This window comes from Gorilla gorilla, chromosome 4, assembly GCF_029281585.2.
Source record: "Gorilla gorilla gorilla isolate KB3781 chromosome 4, NHGRI_mGorGor1-v2.1_pri, whole genome shotgun sequence".
Classification (NCBI taxonomy): domain Eukaryota; kingdom Metazoa; phylum Chordata; class Mammalia; order Primates; family Hominidae; genus Gorilla; species Gorilla gorilla.
The window spans coordinates 68114996-68135839 of record NC_073228.2 but is presented as its reverse complement, the minus strand read 5'-3'; positions in this window follow the sequence as shown (position 1 = coordinate 68135839).

Below are 20844 nucleotides of genomic sequence, written 5' to 3'. Positions count from 1 at the left end.
CTCCATTCCATTCCATTCCATTCCGTTCCATTCCATTCCGTTCTACTCTGGTTGATTCCATTCCATTCCATTCCATTCCATTCCATTCCATTCCATTCCATTCCATTCCATTCCATTCCATTCAATCCCATTCAATTCCGTTCCATTCCATTCCATTGCCTTCCATTCCATTCCATTCCATTCCATTCCATTCCATTCCATTCCATTCCTTTCCGTTCTACACGTGTTGAATCCATTCCTTTCCATTCCATTGCATTACATTACATTCCATTCCTTTGCTTTCCATTCCATTCCAATCCATTCCATTCCATTCCATTCCTTTCCATTCCATTCCATTCCATTCCATTCCATTCCATTGCATTCCATTTCATACCATTCCATTCCCTTCCATTCCATTCCATTCTAATCAGGTTGATTCCTTTCCATACAACCCCGTTCCATTCCATTCCATTCCATTCCATCCCATTCCAATCCATTCCTTTCCTTTGCATTCCATGGCATTCCATTCCATTCCATTGCATTCCATTCCATTCCATTCCATTCCTTTCCATTCTTTTCCACTCTGTTCCTCTCGGGTGGATTCCATTCCATTCCATTATATTCCTTTCCATTCCATTCCGTTGCATTCCATTCCATTCCATTCCATTCCTTTCCATTCCATTCAATTCCATTCAATATCTCTCCACTCTGGTTGATTCTGTTCCATTCCATTCCATTCCATTCCATTCCATTCCATTCCATTCCATTCCATTCCATTCCATTCCATTCCATTCCATTCCATTCCTTTCCATTCCATTCCATTCTATTCCATTCTTTTCTACTCGGGTTGATTCCATTCCATTCCATTCCATTCCACTCCATTCCATACCGTTCCATTCCATTCCATTCCATTCCATTCTACTCAGGTAGATTCCATTCCATTCTATTCCATTCCATTGCATTGCATTCCAAACCATTCCATTCCATTCCATTCCATTCCATTCCATTCCATTCCATTCCATTCCATTCTATTCCGTTCTATTCGGGTTGATTCCATTCCATTCCATTCCATTCCATTCCATTCTATTCCATTCCATTCCATTCCTTTCCGTTCTACTTGTGTTGAATCCATTCCATTCCATTCCATTCCATTCCATTCCATTCCATTCCATTCTATTCCATACCATTCCATTCCATTCCATTCCATTCTATTCCATAGAATTCCATTCCATTCCATTCCATACCATTCCGTTCCATTCCATTCTATTCCGTTCTATTCGGGTTGATTCCATTCCATTCCATTCCATTCCATTCCATTCTATTCCATAGAATTCCATTCCATTCCATTCCATTCCATTCCATTCCATTCCATTCTATTCCGTTCTATTCGGGTTGATTCCATTCCATTCCATTCCATTCCATTCTATTCCATTCCATTCCATTCCTTTCCGTTCTACTTGTGTTGAATCCATTCCATTCCATTCCATTCCATTCCATTCCATTCCATTCTATTCCATACCATTCCATTCCATTCCATTCCATTCTATTCCATAGAATTCCATTCCATTCCATTCCATACCATTCCGTTCCATTCCATTCCATTCCATTCCATTCCATTCCATTCCATTCCATTGCATTGCATTCCATTCCATTGCATTGCATTCCATACCATTCCATTCCATTCTATTCCATTCCATTCCATTCCATTAGATTCCATTCCATTCCATTCCGTTATACTTGGGATGATTCCATTCCATTCCATTCAATTCTATTCCAATCCATTCCATTCCATTACGTTCTACTCGGGTAGATTCCATTCCATTCTATTCCATTCCATTGCATTGCATTCTAAACCATTCCATTCCATTCCATTCCATTCCATTCCATTCCGTTCTACTCGGGTTGATTCCATTCCATTCCATTCCATTCTATTGCATTCCATTCCATTCCTTTCCGTTCTACTCTTGTTGAATCCATTCCATTCCAATCCATTGCATTTCACTGCGTTCCATTCCATTGCATTCCATTCCATTCCGTTCCATTCATTCCGTTCCATTCTAATCGGGTTGATTCCATTCCGTACCGTTCCATTCCATTCCATTCCATTCCATCCCATTCCATTCCATTCCATTCCATTCCATTCCATTCCATTCTATTACATTCCATTCCGTTCTACTCGGGTTGATTCAATTCCATTCCATTCCATTCCATTCCATTCCATTCCATTCCATTCCATTCCATTCCATTCCATTCCATTCCATTCCATTCCATTCAGTTCTACTCGGGTTGATTCCATTCCATTCCATTCCATTCCATTCCATTCCATTCCATTCCATTCCATTCTATTGCATTCCATTCCATTCCTTTCCGTTCTACTCGTGTTGAATCCATTCCATTCCAATCCATTGCATTTCACTGCGTTCCATTCCATTGCATTCCATTCCATTCCATTCCATACCATTCCATTCCGTTCCATTCATTCCGTTCCATTCTAATCGGGTTGATTCCATTCCATACCGTTCCATTCCATTCCATTCAATTCCATCCCATTCCATTCCATTCCATTCCATTCCATTCCATCCCATTCCATTCCATTCCTTTCCTTTGCATTCCATGGCATTCCATTCCATTCCATTGCATTCCATTCCATTCCATTGCATTCCGTTCGATTCCATTTCATTCCATTCCATACCATTCCTTTCCACTCTGTTCCTCTCGGGTGGATTCCATTCCATTCCATGATATTCTTTTCCATTCCATTCCTTTGCATTCCATTCCATTCCATTGCAATCCATTCTATTCCATTCCATTCCATTCCATACCATTCTAGTCCATTCCACTCCATTCTACTCAGTTTGATTCCGTTCCATTCCATTCCATTCCATTCCATTCCACTCCATTCCAATCGGTTCCATTCCGTTCCATTCCATTCCATTCTACGCAGGTTGTTTCCAATCCATTCCGTTCCATTCCATTCCATTCCATTCCATTCCATTCCATTCCATCCCATTCCATTCCATTCCATTCCAATGCCTTCCATGCCATTCCATTCCATTCCATTCCGTTCCATTCCTTTCCTTTCCGTTCTACTCGTGTTGAATCCATTCCATTCCATTCCATTCAATTCCATACCATTCCATTCCTTTCCATTCCATTCCATTCCATTCCATTCCATTCCATTCCATTCCGTTCTACTCGAGTTGATTCCATTCCATTCCATTCCATTCCATTCCATTCCATTCCATTCCATTCCATTCCATTCCGCTCTACACGGGTTGATTCCATTCCATTCCATTCCATTCCATTCTATTCCATTCCAATCCATTCCTTTCCGATCTACTCGTTTTGAATCCATTCCATTCCAATCCGTTCCATTCCATTCCATTCCATTCCATACCATTCCATTCCGTTCCATTCATTCCGTTCCATTCTAATCGGGTTGTTTCCATTCCATACCATTCCATTCCATTCCATTCCATTCCATCACATTCCATTCCATTCCTTTCCTTTGCATTCCATGGCATTCCATTCCATTCCATTGCATTCCATTCCATTCCATTCCATTCCATTCCATTCCATTCCATTGCATTCCATTCCATTCCATTCCATTCCATTCCATTATATTCCTTTCCATTCCATTCCGTTGCATTCCATTCCATTCCATTCCATTCCATTCCATTTCATTCCATTCCATTCCAATCAATTTCTCTCCAATCTGGTTGGTTCCGCTCCATTCCATTCCATTCCATTCCATTCCATTCCATTCCACTCGTGTGGATTCATTTCCATTCTATTCCATTCCATTCCGTTCCGTTCGGTTCCATTCTACTCGGGTTGATTCCATTCCATTCCATTCCACTCCATTCCATTGCATTCCATCACATTACATTACATTCCAAATCTCTCCACTCTGTTTGATAACATTCCATTTCATTCCATTCCATTCCATTCTATTCCATTCCTTTCCTTTCCATTGCATTCAATTCCATTACATTCCATTCCGTTGAATTCCATTCTTTCTATTCCATTCTATTCCATTCCGTTGAATTCGTGTTGATTCCGTTCCATTCCATTCCATTCCATTACATTCCATTCCATTCTATTCCATTCTTTTCTTCTCGGGTTGATACCATTCCATTCCATTCCATTAAATTCCAATCCATTCAATTCCATTCCATTCCATACCATTCTATTCCATTCCACTAAATTCTACTTGGTTTGCTTCCATTCCATTTCATTCCATTCCATTCCATTCCATTCCATTCCATTCCATTCCATTCCATTCCATTCCATTCCATTCCATTCCGTTCCATTCCTTTCTACTAGGGTTGATTTCATTCCATTCCATTCCATTCCATTCCATTCCATTCCATTCCATTCCTTTCCTTTCCATCCAATTCCATTCCATTCTATTGCTTTCCATTCCATTCCCTTCCATTCCATTCTACTCGAGTTGATTGCATTCCATTGTATTCCATTCCACTTTATTCCATTCCATTCCATTCCATTCCATTCCATTCCATACCGTTCTTCTCAGGTTGATTCCATTCCATTCCATTCCGTTCCGTTCCATTCCTTTCCATTCTGTTTCGTTCCATTCCGTTCAATTCCATTGCATTCCCTTCCACTCCATTCCATTCTATTCCGTTCTACTCGGCTTGATTCCATTCCATTCCCTTCAATTCAATTCCATTCCATTGCATTCCCTTCCATTCCTTTCCGTTCTACTCGTGTGGAATACATTCCATTCCATTCCATTACATTCCATTCCTTTGCATTCCATTCTTTTCCATTCCATTCAATTTCATTCCGTTTTACCCTGGTTGATTCCATTATATTCCTTTGCATTCCATTCCATTACATTCCATTCTATCCCATTCCGTTCTACTAGGTTTTATTCCATTCCAATCCATTCCATTCCATTCCATTCCGTTCCATTCCATTCCGTTCTACTCTGGTTGATTCCATTCCATTCCATTCCATTCCATTCCATTGCATTCCATTCCATTCCATTCCATTCCATTCCATTCCATTCCATACCATTCCATTCCATTCCATTCCATTCCATTCCATGCCATGCCATTCCATTCCATTCCAATCCATTCCATTCCATTCCATGCCATTCCATTCCATTCCATCCCATCAAATTCCATTCCATTCCATTCCATTGCATTGTATTCCATTCCATTCCATTCCATTCCATTCCATTCCATTCCATTCCATTCCATTCCATTCCATTCCGTTCTACTCGCGTGGATTCCATTCCATTCCATTCCATTCAACTGCATTCAATTCCATACCATTCCATTTCATTCCGTTCCATTCCATTCCATTCCATTCCATTCCATTCCATTCCTTTCCATTCCATTCCATTCCATTCCATTCCATTCCATTCCATTCCATTCCTTTCCATTCCTTTCTTCTCGGGTTGATTCCATTCCATTTCCATTCCATTCCATTCCATTCCATTCCGTTCTACACGGGTACATTCCATTCCATTCCATTCCATTCCATTGCATTCCATTTCATTCCATTGCATTGAATTGCATTCCATTCCATTCCATTCCATTCCATCCCATTCCATTCCGTTCTACTCGGGTTGATTCCATTCCATGCCATTCATTCCATTCCATTCCATTCCATTCCAATCCATTCCATTCCATTCCATTCCAATCCTTTCCGTTCTACTCGTGTTGAATCCATTCCATTCCATTCCATTCCATACCATTCCATTCCGTTCCATTCCATTCCATTCCGTTCTAATCGGGTTGGTTCCATTCCATTCCATTCCATTCCATTCCATTCCATTGCATTCCATTCCATTCCATTCCACTCCATTCCATTCCGTTCTGTTCCGTTCCATTCCATTGCATTCTACGCAGGTTGATTCCAATCCATTCCATTCCATTCCATTCCATTCTATCCCATTCCATCCCATTCCATTCCATTCCATTCCATTCCATTCCATTCCATTCCATTCCATTCCATACCATTCCATTCCATTCCATTGCATTCCATTCCATTCCATTCCATTCCATTCCATTCCGTTCTACTCGAGTTGATTCCATTCCATTGCATTCCATTCCGTTCCATTCCGTTCCTTTCCGTTCTACTCGTGTGTAATACATTCCATTCCATTCCATTCCATTGCTTTGCATTCCATTCCATTCCATTCCATTCCATTCCATTCCATTTTATTTCATTCCGTTCTACCCTGGTTGATTCCATTATATTCCGTTGCATTCCATTCCATTACATTCCATTCTATCCCATTCCGTTCTACTAGGTTTGATTCCATTGCACTGCAATCCACTCCATTCCATTCCGTTCCATTCCATTCCTTTCCATTCCATTCCGTTCTACTCTGGTTGATTCCATTCCATTCCATTCCATTCCATTCCATTCCATTCCATTCCCTTCCATTGCATTCCATTCCATTGCATTGCATTCCTTACCATTCCATTCCATTCCTTTCCATTCCATTACATTACATTCCATTAGATTCCATTCCATTCCATTCCGTTATACTCGGGATGATTCCATTCCATTCCATTCCATTCCATTCCATTCCATTCCATTCCATTCCATTCCACTCCATTCCATTCCGTTCTACTCGGGTAGATTCCATTCCATTCTATTCCATTCCACTGCATTGCATTCTAAACCATTCCATTCCATTCCATTCCATTCCATTCCATTCCATTGAATTCCATTCCATTCCATTCCATTCCCTTCCGTTCTACTCGGGTTGATTCCATTCCATTCCATTCCATTCCATTCCATTCAATTCTTTCCATTCCATTCCTTTCCGTTCTACTCGTGTTGAATCCATTCCATTCCATTCCATTGCGTTTCATTGCGTTCCATTCCATTGCATTCCATTCCATTCCATTCCATTCCATTCATTCCGTTCCATTCTAATCGGGTTGATTCCATTCCATACCGTTCCATTCCATTCCATTCCATTCCATCCCATTCCATTCCCTTCCATTCCATTCCATCCCATTCCATTCCATTCCTTTCCTTTGCATTCCATGGCATTCCATTCCATTCCATTGCATTCCATTCCATTCCATTGCATTCCATTCCATTCCATTCCATACCATTCCATACCATTCCTTTCCACTCTGTTCCTCTCGGGTGGATTCCATTCCATTCCATTATATTCTTTTCCATTCCATTCCGTTGCATACCATTCCATTCCATTGCATTCCATTCCATTCCATTCCATTCCATTCCATTCCATTCCATTCCATTCCATTCCATACCATTCTATTCCATTCCACTCCATTCTACTCGGTTTGATTCCATTCCATTCCATTTCATTCCATTCCATTCCATTCCATTCCATTCCACTGCATTCCTTTCTGCTAGGGTTGATTCCATTCCATTCCGTTCCATTCCATTCTATTCCATTCCACTCCTTTCAATCCAATTCCATTCCATTCTATTGCTTTCCATTCCATTCCATTCCATTCCATTCTACTCGAGTTGATTGAATTCCATTGTATTCCATTCCACTTCATTCCATTCCTTTCCGTTCCATTACACGCTGTTCTTCTCGGGTTGATTCCATTCCATTCCATTCCGTTCCGTTCCATTCCTTTCCATTCTGTTTCGTTCCCTTCCGTTCAATTCCATTCCATTCCATTCCTCTCGGGTTGATTCCATTCCAATCCATTCCATTCCATTCCATTCCATTCCATTCCATTCCATTCCTCTTGGGTTGATTCCATTCCATTCCATTCCTTTCCATACTATTCCATTCCATTCCATCCCATTCCTTTCCATTAAATTCCATTTCATTCCATTCCTTTCTACTCAGGTAGATTCCATTCCATTCTTTTCCATTCCATTGCATTGCATTCCAAACCATTCCATTCCATTCCATTCCATTCCATTCCATTCCATTCCATTCCATTCCGTTCTACTCGGGTTGATTTCTTTCCATTCCATTCCATTCTATTCCATTCAATTCCATTCCTTTCCGTTCTACTCGTGTTGAATCCATTCCATTCCATTCCGTTCCATTCCATTCCATTCCATTCCATTCCATACCATTCCATTCCGTTCCATTCATTCAGTTCCATTCAAATCGGGTTGTTTCCATTCCATACCATTCCATTCCATTCCATTCCATTCCATCCCATTCCATTCCATTCCTTTCCTTTGCATTCCATGGCATTCCATTCCATTCCATTCCATTCCATTCCATTCCATTCCATTCCTTTCCATTCCATTCCATTCCATTAAATTCCTTTCCACTGTGTTCCTCTCGGGTGGATTCCATTCCATTCCATTAAATTCCTTTCCATTCCATTCCGTTGCATTCCATTCCATTCCATTCCATTCCATTCCATTCCATTCCATTCCATTCCATTCCATTCCATTCAATTTCTCTCCATTCTGGTTGATTCCATTCCATTCCGTTCCATTCCATTCCATTCCATTCCATTCCATTCCATTCCATTCTACTCGTGTGGATTCATTTCCATTCTATTCCATTCCATTCCGTTCCATTCGGTTCCGTTCTACTCGGGTTGACTCCATTCCATTCCATTCCACTCCATTCCATTCCATTCCATTCCATTACATTACATTCCAATTCTCTCCACTCTGTTTGATATCATTCCATTCCATTCCTTTCCATTCCAATCCATTCCATTCCATTCCTTTCCATTCCATTCCATTCCATTCTATTCCACGCTGTTCTTCTCGGATTGATTCCGTTCCATTCCATTCCCTTCCACCCCATTACATTCTATTCCGTTCTAGTTGGGAGGATTCCATTCCTTTCCATTCCATTCCATTCCATTCCATTCCTTTCCACTCCATTCCATTCCGTTCCGTTCCGTTCCATTCCATTCCATTCTACGCAGGTTGATTCCAGTCCATTCCATCCCATTCCATTCCATCCCATTCCAATCCATTCCATTCCATTGCATTCCGTGCCATTCCGTTCCATTCCATTCCATTCCTTTCCATTCCATTCCATTCCATTCCTTTAAATTCCATTCCATTCCATTCCTTTCCATTCCTTTCTTCTCGTGTTGATTCCATTCCATTTCCATTCCATTCCATTCCATTCCATTCCATTCCGTTCTACACGGGTACATTCCATTCCACTCCATTCAATTCCATTGCATTCCATTCCATTCCATTGCATTGAATTGCATTCCATTCCATTACATTACATTCCATTCCGTTCTACTCGGGTTGATTCCATTCCATGCCATTCATTCCATGCCATTCCATTCCATTCCATTCCATTCCATTCCATTCCATTCCATTCCATTCCTTTCCGTTCTACTCTTGTTGAGTCCATTCCATTCCATTCCATTCCATTCCATACCATGCCATTCTGTTCCATTCCATTCCGTTCCGTTCTAATCGGGTTGGTTCCGTTCCATTCCATTCAACTCCTTTCCATTCCATTGCATTCCATTCCATTCCATTCCATTCCACTCCATTCCATTCCGTTCTGTTCCGATCCATTCCATTCCATTCTATGCAGGTTGATTCCAATCCATTCCATTCCATTCCATTCCATTCCATTCCATTCCATTCCATTCCATTCCATTCCATTCCTTTCCATTCCATTCCATACCATTCCATTCCATTCCATTCCTTTCCATTCCATTCCATTCCATTCCATTCCATTCCATTCCATTGCATAGAATTGCATTCCATTCCATTCCATTCCATTCCATTCCGTTCTACTCGGGTTGATTCCATTCCATGCCATTCATTCCATTCCATTCCATTCCATTCCATTCCATTCCATTCCATTCCATTCCATTCCGTTCCACTCGTGTTGAATCCATTCCATTCCATTCCATTCCATAGCATTCCATACCATTCCATTCCGTTCCATTCCATTCCGTTCCGTTCTAATCGGGTTGGCTCCATTCCATTCCATTCAACTCAATTCCATTCCATTGCATTCCATTCCATTCCATTCCATTCCATTCAATACCATTCTATTCCATTCCACTCCATTCTACTCGGTTTGATTCCATTCCATTCCATTTCATTCCATCCCATTCCATTCCATTCCATTCCACTCCATTCCTTTCTACTAGGTTTGATTCCATTCCATTCCATTCCATTCCACTCCATTCCATTCCACTCCTTTCAATCCAATTCCATTCCATTCTATTGCTTTCCATTCCATTCCATTCCATTCCATTCTACTCGAGTTGATTGAATTCCATTGTATTCCATTCCACTTCATTCCATTCCTTTCCGTTCCATTACACGCAGTTCTTCTCGGGTTGATTCCATTCCATTCCATTCCGTTCCGTTCCATTCCTTTGCATTCTGTTTCGTTCCCTTCCGTTCAATTCCATTCCATTCCATTCCTCTCGGGTTGATTCCATTCCAATCCATTCCCTTCCACTCCATTCCATTCTATTCCGTTCTACTCGGGTTGATTCCATTCCATTCCATTCCATTCCATTCCATTCCATTCCATTCCATTCCATTCCATCCCATTCCTTTCCATTAAATTCCATTTCATTCCATTCCGTTCTACTCAGGTAGATTCCATTCCATTCTATTCCATTCCATTGCATTGCATTCCAAACCATTCCATTCCATTCCATTCCATTCCATTCTACTCGGGTTGATTCCATTCCATTCCATTCCATTCCATTCTATTCCATTAAATTCCATTCCTTTCCGTTCTACTCGTGTTTAATCCATTCCATTCCATTCCGTTCCATTCCATTCCATTCCATTCCCTTCCATACCATTCCATTCCGTTCCATTCATTCCGTTCCATTCTAATCGGGTTGTTTCCATTCCATACCATTCCATTCCATTCCATTCCATTCCATTCCATTCCATTCCATTCCATTGCATAGAATTGCATTCCATTCCATTCCATTCCATTCCATTCCTTTCTTCTCGGGTTGATTCCATTCCATTCCATTCCATTCCATTCCATTCCATTCCATTCCATACCATTCCATTCCGTTCCATTCCATTCCGTTCCGTTCTAATCGGGTTGGCTCCATTCCATTCCATTCAACTCCATTCCATTCCATTCCATTCCATTCCATTCCATTCCTTTCAATACCATTCTATTCCTTTCCACTCCATTCTACTCGGTTTGATTCCATTCCATTCCATTCCATTCCATTCCATTCCATTCCATTCCATTCCACTCCTTTCAATCCAATTCCATTCCATTCTATTGCTTTCCAATCCATTCCATTCCATTCCATTCCATTCCATTCCATTCCATACCATTCCATTCCATTGCATTGAATTGCATTCCATTCCATTCCATTACATTCCATTGCTTTCTACTTGGGTTGATTCCATTCCATGCCATTCATTCCATTCCATTCCATTCCATTCCGTTCCATTCCATTCCATTCCATTCCATTCCATTCCATTACATTCCATTCCATTCCATTCCATTCCTTTCCGTTCTACTCGTGTTGAATCCATTCCATTCCATTCCATTCCATTCCATTCCATTCAATTCCATTCCATTCCATTGCATCCAATTCCATTCCATTCCATTCCATTGCATTCCATTCCATTCCATTCCATTCCACTCCATTCCATTCCTTTCTGTTCCGATCCATTCCATTCCATTCTACGCAGGTTGATTCCAATCCATTCCATTCCATTCCATTCCATTCCATTCCATCAAATTCCATCCCATTCCATTCCATTCCATTCCATTCCATTCCATTCCATTCCATTCCATTTCCATTCCATTCCATTCTTTCCATTCCATTCCATTCCATTCCATACCATTCCATTCCATTCCATTCCATTCCATTCCATTCCATTCCATTCCGTTCTACTCGAGTTGATTCCATTCCATTCCATTCCATTCCATTCTATTCCATTAAATTCCATTCCTTTCCGTTCTACTCGTGTTGAATCCATTCCATTCCATTCCGTTCCATTCCATTCCATTCCATTCCCTTCCATACCATTCCATTCCGTTCCATTCATTCCGTTCCATTCTAATCGGGTTGTTTCCATTCCATACCATTCCATTCCATTCCATTCCATTCCATTCCATTCCATTCCATTCCATTGCATAGAATTGCATTCCATTCCATTCCATTCCATTCCATTCCTTTCTTCTCGGGTTGATTCCATTCCATTCCATTCCATTCCATTCCATTCCATTCCATTCCATACCATTCCATTCCGTTCCATTCCATTCCGTTCCGTTCTAATCGGGTTGGCTCCATTCCATTCCATTCAACTCCATTCCATTCCATTCCATTCCATTCCATTCCATTCCATTCCTTTCAATACCATTCTATTCCTTTCCACTCCATTCTACTCGGTTTGATTCCATTCCATTCCATTCCATTCCATTCCATTCCATTCCATTCCATTCCATTCCATTCCACTCCTTTCAATCCAATTCCATTCCATTCTATTGCTTTCCAATCCATTCCATTCCATTCCATTCCATTCCATTCCATTCCATACCATTCCATTCCATTGCATTGAATTGCATTCCATTCCATTCCATTACATTCCATTGCTTTCTACTTGGGTTGATTCCATTCCATGCCATTCATTCCATTCCATTCCATTCCATTCCGTTCCATTCCATTCCATTCCATTCCATTCCATTCCATTCCATTACATTCCATTCCATTCCATTCCATTCCTTTCCGTTCTACTCGTGTTGAATCCATTCCATTCCATTCCATTCCATTCCATTCCATTCAATTCCATTCCATTCCATTGCATCCAATTCCATTCCATTCCATTCCATTGCATTCCATTCCATTCCATTCCATTCCACTCCATTCCATTCCTTTCTGTTCCGATCCATTCCATTCCATTCTACGCAGGTTGATTCCAATCCATTCCATTCCATTCCATTCCATTCCATTCCATCAAATTCCATCCCATTCCATTCCATTCCATTCCATTCCATTCCATTCCATTCCATTCCATTTCCATTCCATTCCATTCTTTCCATTCCATTCCATTCCATTCCATACCATTCCATTCCATTCCATTCCATTCCATTCCATTCCATTCCATTCCGTTCTACTCGAGTTGATTCCATTCCATTGCATTCCATTGCATTCCATTCCGTTCCTTTCCGTTCTACTCGTGTGGAATACATTCCATTCCATTCCATTCCATTGCTTTGCATTCCATTCCATTCCATTCCATTCCATTGCTTTGCATTCCATTCCATTCCATTCCATTCTATTTCATTCCGTTCTACCGTGGTTGATTCCATTATATTCCGTTGCATTCCATTCCATTACTTTCCATTCTATCCCATTCCGTTCTACTAGGTTTGATTCCATTGCACTCCATTCCATTCCATTCCATTCCGTTCCATTCCATTCCGTTCCATTCCATTCCGTTCTACTCTGGTTGATTCCATTCCATTCCATTCCATTCCATTCCATTCCATTCCATTGCATTCCTTCCCATTGCATTGCATTCCTTACCATTCCATTCCATTCCATTCCATTACATTCCATTAGATTCCATTCCATTCCATTCCGTTATTATCGGGATGATTCCATTCCATTCCAGTCCATTCCATTCCATTCCATTCCATTCCATTCCATTCCATTCCATTCCGTTCTACTCGAGTTCATTCCATTCCATTGCATTCCATTGCATTCCATTCCGTTCCTTTCCGTTCTACTCGTGTGGAATACATTCCATTCCATTCCATTCCATTGCTTTGCATTCCATTCCATTCCATTCCATTCTATTTCATTCTGTTCTACCCTGGTTGATTCCATTATATTCCGTTGCATTCCATTCCATTACATTCCATTCTATCCCATTCCGTTCTACTAGGTTTGATTCCACTGCACTCCATTCCATTCCATTCCATTCCGTTCCATTCCATTCCTTTCCATTCCATTCCGTTCTACTCTGGTTGATTCCATTCCATTCCATTCCATTCCATTCCATTCCATTCCATTCCATTCCATTCCATTCCATTGCATTCCTTTCCATTGTATTGCATTCCTTGCCATTCCATTCCATTCCATTCCATTCCATTACATTACATTCCATTAGATTCCATTCCATTCCATTCCGTTATTCTCGGGATGATTCCATTCCATTCCATTCCATTACATTCCTTTCCATTCCGTTCTACTCGGGTAGATTCCATTCCATTCTATTCCATTCCATTGCATTGCATTCTAAACCATTCCATTCCATTCCATTCCATTCCATTCCATTCCATTGAATTCCATTCCATTCCATTCCATTCCATTCCGTTCTACTCGGGTTGATTCCATTCCATTCCATTCCATTCCATTCAATTCTTTCCATTCCATTCCTTTCCGTTCTACTCGTGTTGAATCCATTCCATTCCATTCCATTGCCTTTCATTGCGTTCCATTCCATTGCATTCCATTCCATTCCATTCCATTCCATTCATTCCGTTCCATTCTAATCGGGTTGATTCCATTCCATACCGTTCCATTCCATTCCATTCCATTCCATCCCATTCCTTTCCATTCCATTCCATTCCATCCCATTCCATTCCATTCCTTTCCTTTGCATTCCATGGCATTCCATTCCATTCCATTGCATTCCATTCCATTCCATTGCATTCCATTCCATTCCATTCCATACCATTCCATACCATTCCTTTCCACTCTGTTCCTCTCGGGTGGATTCCATTCCATTCCATAATATTCTTTTCCATTCCATTCCGTTGCATAACATTACATTCCATTGCATTCCATTGCATTCCATTCCATTCCATTCCATTCCATTCCATTCCATTCCATTCCATTCCATACCATTCTATTCCATTCCACTACTTTCTACTCGGTTTGATTCCATCCCATTCCATTTCATTCCATTCCATTCCATTCCATTCCATTCCATTCCACTGCATTCCTTTCTGCTAGGGTTGATTCCATTCCATTCCGTTCCATTCCATTCCATTCCATTCCACTCCTTTCAATCCAATTCCATTCCATTCTATTGCTTTCCATTCCATTCCATTCCATTCTACTCGAGTTGATTGAATTCCATTGTATTCCATTCCACTTCATTCCATTCCTTTCCGTTCCATTACACGCCGTTCTTCTCGGGTTGATTCCATTCCATTCCATTCCGTTCCGTTCCATTCCTTTCCATTCTGTTTCGTTCCCTTCCGTTCAATTCCATTCCATTCCATTCCTCTCGGGTTGATTCCATTCCTATCCATTCCATTCCATTCCATTCCATTCCATTCCATTCCATTCCATTCCTCTCGGGTTGATTCCATTCCATTCCATTCCATTCCATTCCATTCCATTCCATTCCATACCATTCCATTCCATTCCATCCCATTCCTTTCCATTAAATTCCATTTCATTCCATTCCTTTCTACTCAGGTAGATTCCATTCCATTCTTTTCCATTCCATTGCATTGCATTCCAAACCATTCCATTCTATTCCATTCTTTTCTACTCGGGTTGATTCCATTCCATTCCATTCCATTCAATTCCATTCCATTCCACTCCACTCCATTCCATTCCGTTCAGTTCTGTTCTTTCCCATTCCATTCTACGCAGGTTGATTCCAATCCATTCCATTCCATTCCATTCCAGTCCATTCCATTCCATTCCATTCCATTCCATCCCATTCCATTCCATTACATTCCATTGCATTCCGTGCCATTCTATTCAATTCCATTCCACTCCATTCCATTCCATTCCATTTCATTCTTTTCCATTCCATTCCATTCCATTGCATTCCATTTCATTGCGTTCTTCTCGGGTTGATTCCATTTCATCCCATTCCATTCCATTCCACTCTGGTGGATTCCATTCCATTCCATTCCCTTCCAATGCATTACATTCTATTCCGTTCTACTCGGGTTGATTCCATTCCATTCCATTCCATTCCATTCCATTCCATTCCATTCCACTCCATTCCGTTCTGTTCCGTTCCGTTCCTTTCCCTTCCGTTCTACTCAGGTTGCTTCCTATCCATTCCATCCCATTCCATTCCATTACATGCAATTCCATTCCATTCCATTCCTCTCGGGTTGTTTCCATTCCAATCCATTCCCTTCCACTCCATTCCATTCTATTCCTTTCTACTCGGGTTGATTCCATTCCATACCATTCCATTCCATTCCATTCCATTCCATTCCACTCCATTCAATTCCGTTCCGTTCCTTTCCATTCCATTACATTCAACGCAGGTTGATTCCAATCCATTCCATTCCATTCCATTCCATTCCATTCCATTCCATTCCATTCCATTCCATTCCATTCCATTCCATTGCATTGCATTCAATTCCATTCCATTCCATTCAATTCCATTCCATTCCATTCCATTCCGTTCTACTCTGGTTGATTCCATTCCATTCCATTCCATTCCATTCCATTCCATTCCATTCCATTCCATTCCATTCCATCCCATTCAATTCGATTCCATTAAATTCCATTGCCTTCCATTCCATTCCATTCCATTCCATACCACTCCTTTCAATTCCATACCATTCCATTCCATTCCATTCCATTCCATTCCATTCCATTCCATTCCATTACATTACATTGTATTCCATACCATTCCATTCCAATCCATTCCTTTGTATTCCATACGATTCCATTCCATTCCATTCCACTCCATTCCATTCCATTCCATTCCATTACATTACACTCGGGATGATTCCATTCCATTCCATTCCATTCCATTCCATTCCATTCCATTCCATTCCATTCCATTGCATTCCATTCCGTTCTACTCAGGTAGATTCCATTCCATTCTATTCCATTCCATTGCATTGCATTCCAAACCATTTCATTCCATTCCATTCCATTCCATTCCTTTCCATTCCGTTCTACTCGGGTTGATTCCATTCCATTCCATTCCATTCCATTCCATTCCATTCCATTCTGTTCCAATACATTCCATTCCTTTCCGTTCTACTCGTGTTGTATCCATTCCATTCCATTCCATTCCATTCCATTCCATTCCATTCCATTGCATTCCATTCAATTCCATTCCATTCCATTCCATTCCATTCCATTCCATTCCATTCCGTTCTACTCGGGATGATTCCATTCCATTCCATTCCATTCCATTCTTTTCCATTCCATTCCATTCCTTTCCGTTCAACTCGTGTTGTATCCATTCCATTCCATTCCATTCCATTCCATTCCATTCCGTTCCATTCCATTCCATTGCTTTCCATTCCATTCCATTCCATTCCATTCCATTCCATTCCATTCCATTCCATTCCATTCCATTCCATTCCATTCCATTCCATTTCATACCATTCCATTCCATTCCATTCCATTCCATTCCATTCCATTCCATTCCATTCTAATCGGGTTGATTCCTTTCCATACCACTCCGTTCCATTCCATTCCTTTCCATCCCATCCCATTCCATCCCATCCCATTCCATTCTATTCCATTCCATTCCATTCCATTCCATTCCATTCCATTCCATTCCATTCCTTTCGATTCCATTCCATTCCATTCCATTCCTTTCCATTCCATTCCATTCCCTTCCTTTCCTTTCCATTCCATTCCTTTCTACTCGGGTTGATTCCATTCCATTCCATTCCGTTCCGTTCCATTCCTTTCCATTCTCTTTCGTTCTCTTCCGTTCAATTCCATTCCATTCCATTCCATTCCTCTCGGGTTGTTTCCATTCCAATCCATTCCCATCCACTCCATTCCATTCTATTCCGTTCTACTCGGGTTGATTCCATTCCATTCCATTCCATTCCATTCCATTCCATTCCATTCCATTCCATTCCATTCCATTCCATTCCATTCCATTCCATTCCATTCCATTCCATTCCTTTCTACTCGGGTTGATTCCTTTCCATTCCATTCCATTCCATTCCATTGCATTCCATTCCATTCCATTCCATTCCATTCCATTCCATTGGATTCCATTCCATTCCTTTCCGTTCAACTCGTGTTGAATACATTCCATTCCATTCCATTCCATTGCATTCAATTCCATACCAGTGCATTCCATTCCATTCCATTCCATTCCATTCCATTCCATTCCATTCCATTCCATTCCACTCCATTCCTTTCCATTCCATTCCATTCCACTTCATTCCTTTCCACTCCTTTCTTCTCGGGTTGATTCCATTCCATTTCCATTCCATTCCATTCCATTCCATTCCATTCCATTCCATTCTCTTCCATTCCGTTCTACACAGGTACATTCCATTCCATTCCATTCCATTCCATTCCATTCCATTCCATTCCATTCCATTGCATTGCATTCCATTCCATTCCATTCCATTGCATTGCATTCCATTCCATTCCATTCCATTGCATTGCATTCCATTCCATTCCATTGCATTCCATTCCATTCCATTCCATTCCATTCCATTCCATTCCATTCCATTCCATTCCAATCCGTTCTACTAGGGTTGATTCCATTCCATTCCATCCATTCCATTCCATTCCATTCCATTTCATTCCATTCCATTCCATTCCATTTCATTCCATTCCATTCCATTCCATTCCTTTCCATTCCTTTCCTTTCCGTTCTGCTCGTGTTGAATCCATTCCATTCCATTCCATTCCATTCCAATCCATACCATTCCATTCCGTTCCATTCCATTCTGTTCCGTTCTAATTGGGTTGGTTCCATTCCTTTCCTTTCAATTCTATTCCATTCCATTCCAATCCATCCCATTCCATTCCTCTCCTTTGCATTCCATGCCATTCCATTCCATTCCATTCCATTTCTTTCCACTCTGTTCCTCTCAGGTGGATTCCATTCCATTCCATTATATTCCATTCCATTCCATTCCATTCCATTCCATTCCATTCCTTTCCACTCTGTTCCTCTCGGGTGTATTCCATTCCATTCCATTATATTCCATTCCATTCCATTCCATTCCATTGCATTCCATTCCATTCCATTCCATTCCAATCCGTTCTACTAGGGTTGATTCCATTCCATTCCATCCATTCCATTCCATTCCATTAAATTTCATTCCATTCCATTCCATTCCATTTCATTCCATTCCATTCCATTCCTTTCCATTCCTTTCCTTTCCGTTCTACTCGTGTTGAATCCATTCCATTCCAATCCATTCCATTCCAATCCATACCATTCCATTCCGTTCCATTCCATTCTGTTCCTTTCTAATTGGGTTGGTTCCATTCCTTTCCTTTCAATTCCATTCCATTCCATTCCAATCCATCCCATTCCATTCCTCTCCTTTGTATTCCATGCCATTCCATTCCATTCCATTCCATTCCATTCCATTTCTTTCCACTCTGTTCCTCTCAGGTGGATTCCATTCCATTCCATTATATTCCATTCCATTCCATTCCATTCCATTCCATTCCTTTCCACTCTGTTCCTCTCGGGTGTATTCCATTCCATTCCATTATATTCCATTCCATTCCATTCCATTCCATTCCATTCCATTCCATTCCATTTCATTCCATTGCATTCCATTCCATTAAATTCCATTCTATTCCATTCCATTCTTCTTGTGCTGATTCCATTCCATTCCATTCCATTCCATTCCATTCCATTCCATTCCATTCCATTCTATTCCATTCTATTCTACTCGGGATGATTATTTTACATTCCTTTCCATTCCTTTCCATTCCATTCCATTCCATTCCATTCCATTCCATTCCATTCCATTCCATTAAATTCCATTCCATTCCATTCCATTCCATTCTATTCCATTCTATTCTACTCGGGATGATTACTTTACATTCCTTTCCACTCCTTTCCATTCCATTCCATTCCATTCCATTCCATTCCATTCCATTCCATTCCATTACACTCCATTCCACTCCATTTCATACCATTCCATTCCCTTCCATTCAATTCCGTTCCATTCTAATCGGGTTGATTCCATTCCATACCACTCCATTCCATTCCATACCATTCCATTCCATTCCATTCCATTCCATTCCACTCCATTCCATTCCGTTCCGTTCCTTTCCATTCCATTCCATTCAACGCAGGTTGATTCCAATCCATTCCATTCCATTCCATTCCATTCCATTCCTTTCCATTCCATTCCATTCCATTCAATTCCATTGCATTGCCTTCAATTCCATTCCATTCCATTCCATTCCATTCCATTCCATTCCATTCCATTCCATTCCGTTCTACTCTGGTTGATTCCATTCCATTCCATTCCATTCCATTCCATTCCATTCCATTCCATTCCATTCCATCCCTTTCAATTCGATTCCATTAAATTCCATTGCCTTCCATTCCATTCCATTCCATTCCATACCACTCCTTTCCATTCCATACCATTCCATTCCATTCCATTCCATTCCATTCCATTCCATTCCATTCCATTCCATTCCATTCCATTCCATTCCATTACATTACATTGTATTCCATACCATTCCATTCCAATCCATTCCATTGTATTCCATACGATTCCATTCCATTCCATTCCACTCCATTCCATTCCATTCCATTCCATTACATTACACTCGGGTTGATTCCATTCCATTCCATTCCATTCCATTCCATTCCATTCCATTCCATTCCATTCCATTCCATTGCATTCCATTCCGTTCTACTCAGGTAGATTCCATTCCATTCTATCCCATTCCATTGCATTGCATTCCAAACCATTCCATTCCATTCCATTCCATTCCATTGCATTCCATTCCATTCCATTCCATTCCATTCCATTCCATTCCATTCCATTCCATTCCATTCCATTCCGTTCTACTCGGGTTGATTCCATTCCATTCCATTCCATTCCATTCTTTTCCATTCCATTCCATTCCTTTCCTTTCAACTCGTGTTGTATCCATTCCATTCCATTCCATTCCATTCCATTCCATTCCATTCCATTCCATTCCATTCCATTCCATTCCATTCCATTGCTTTCCATTCCATTCCATTCCATTCCATTCC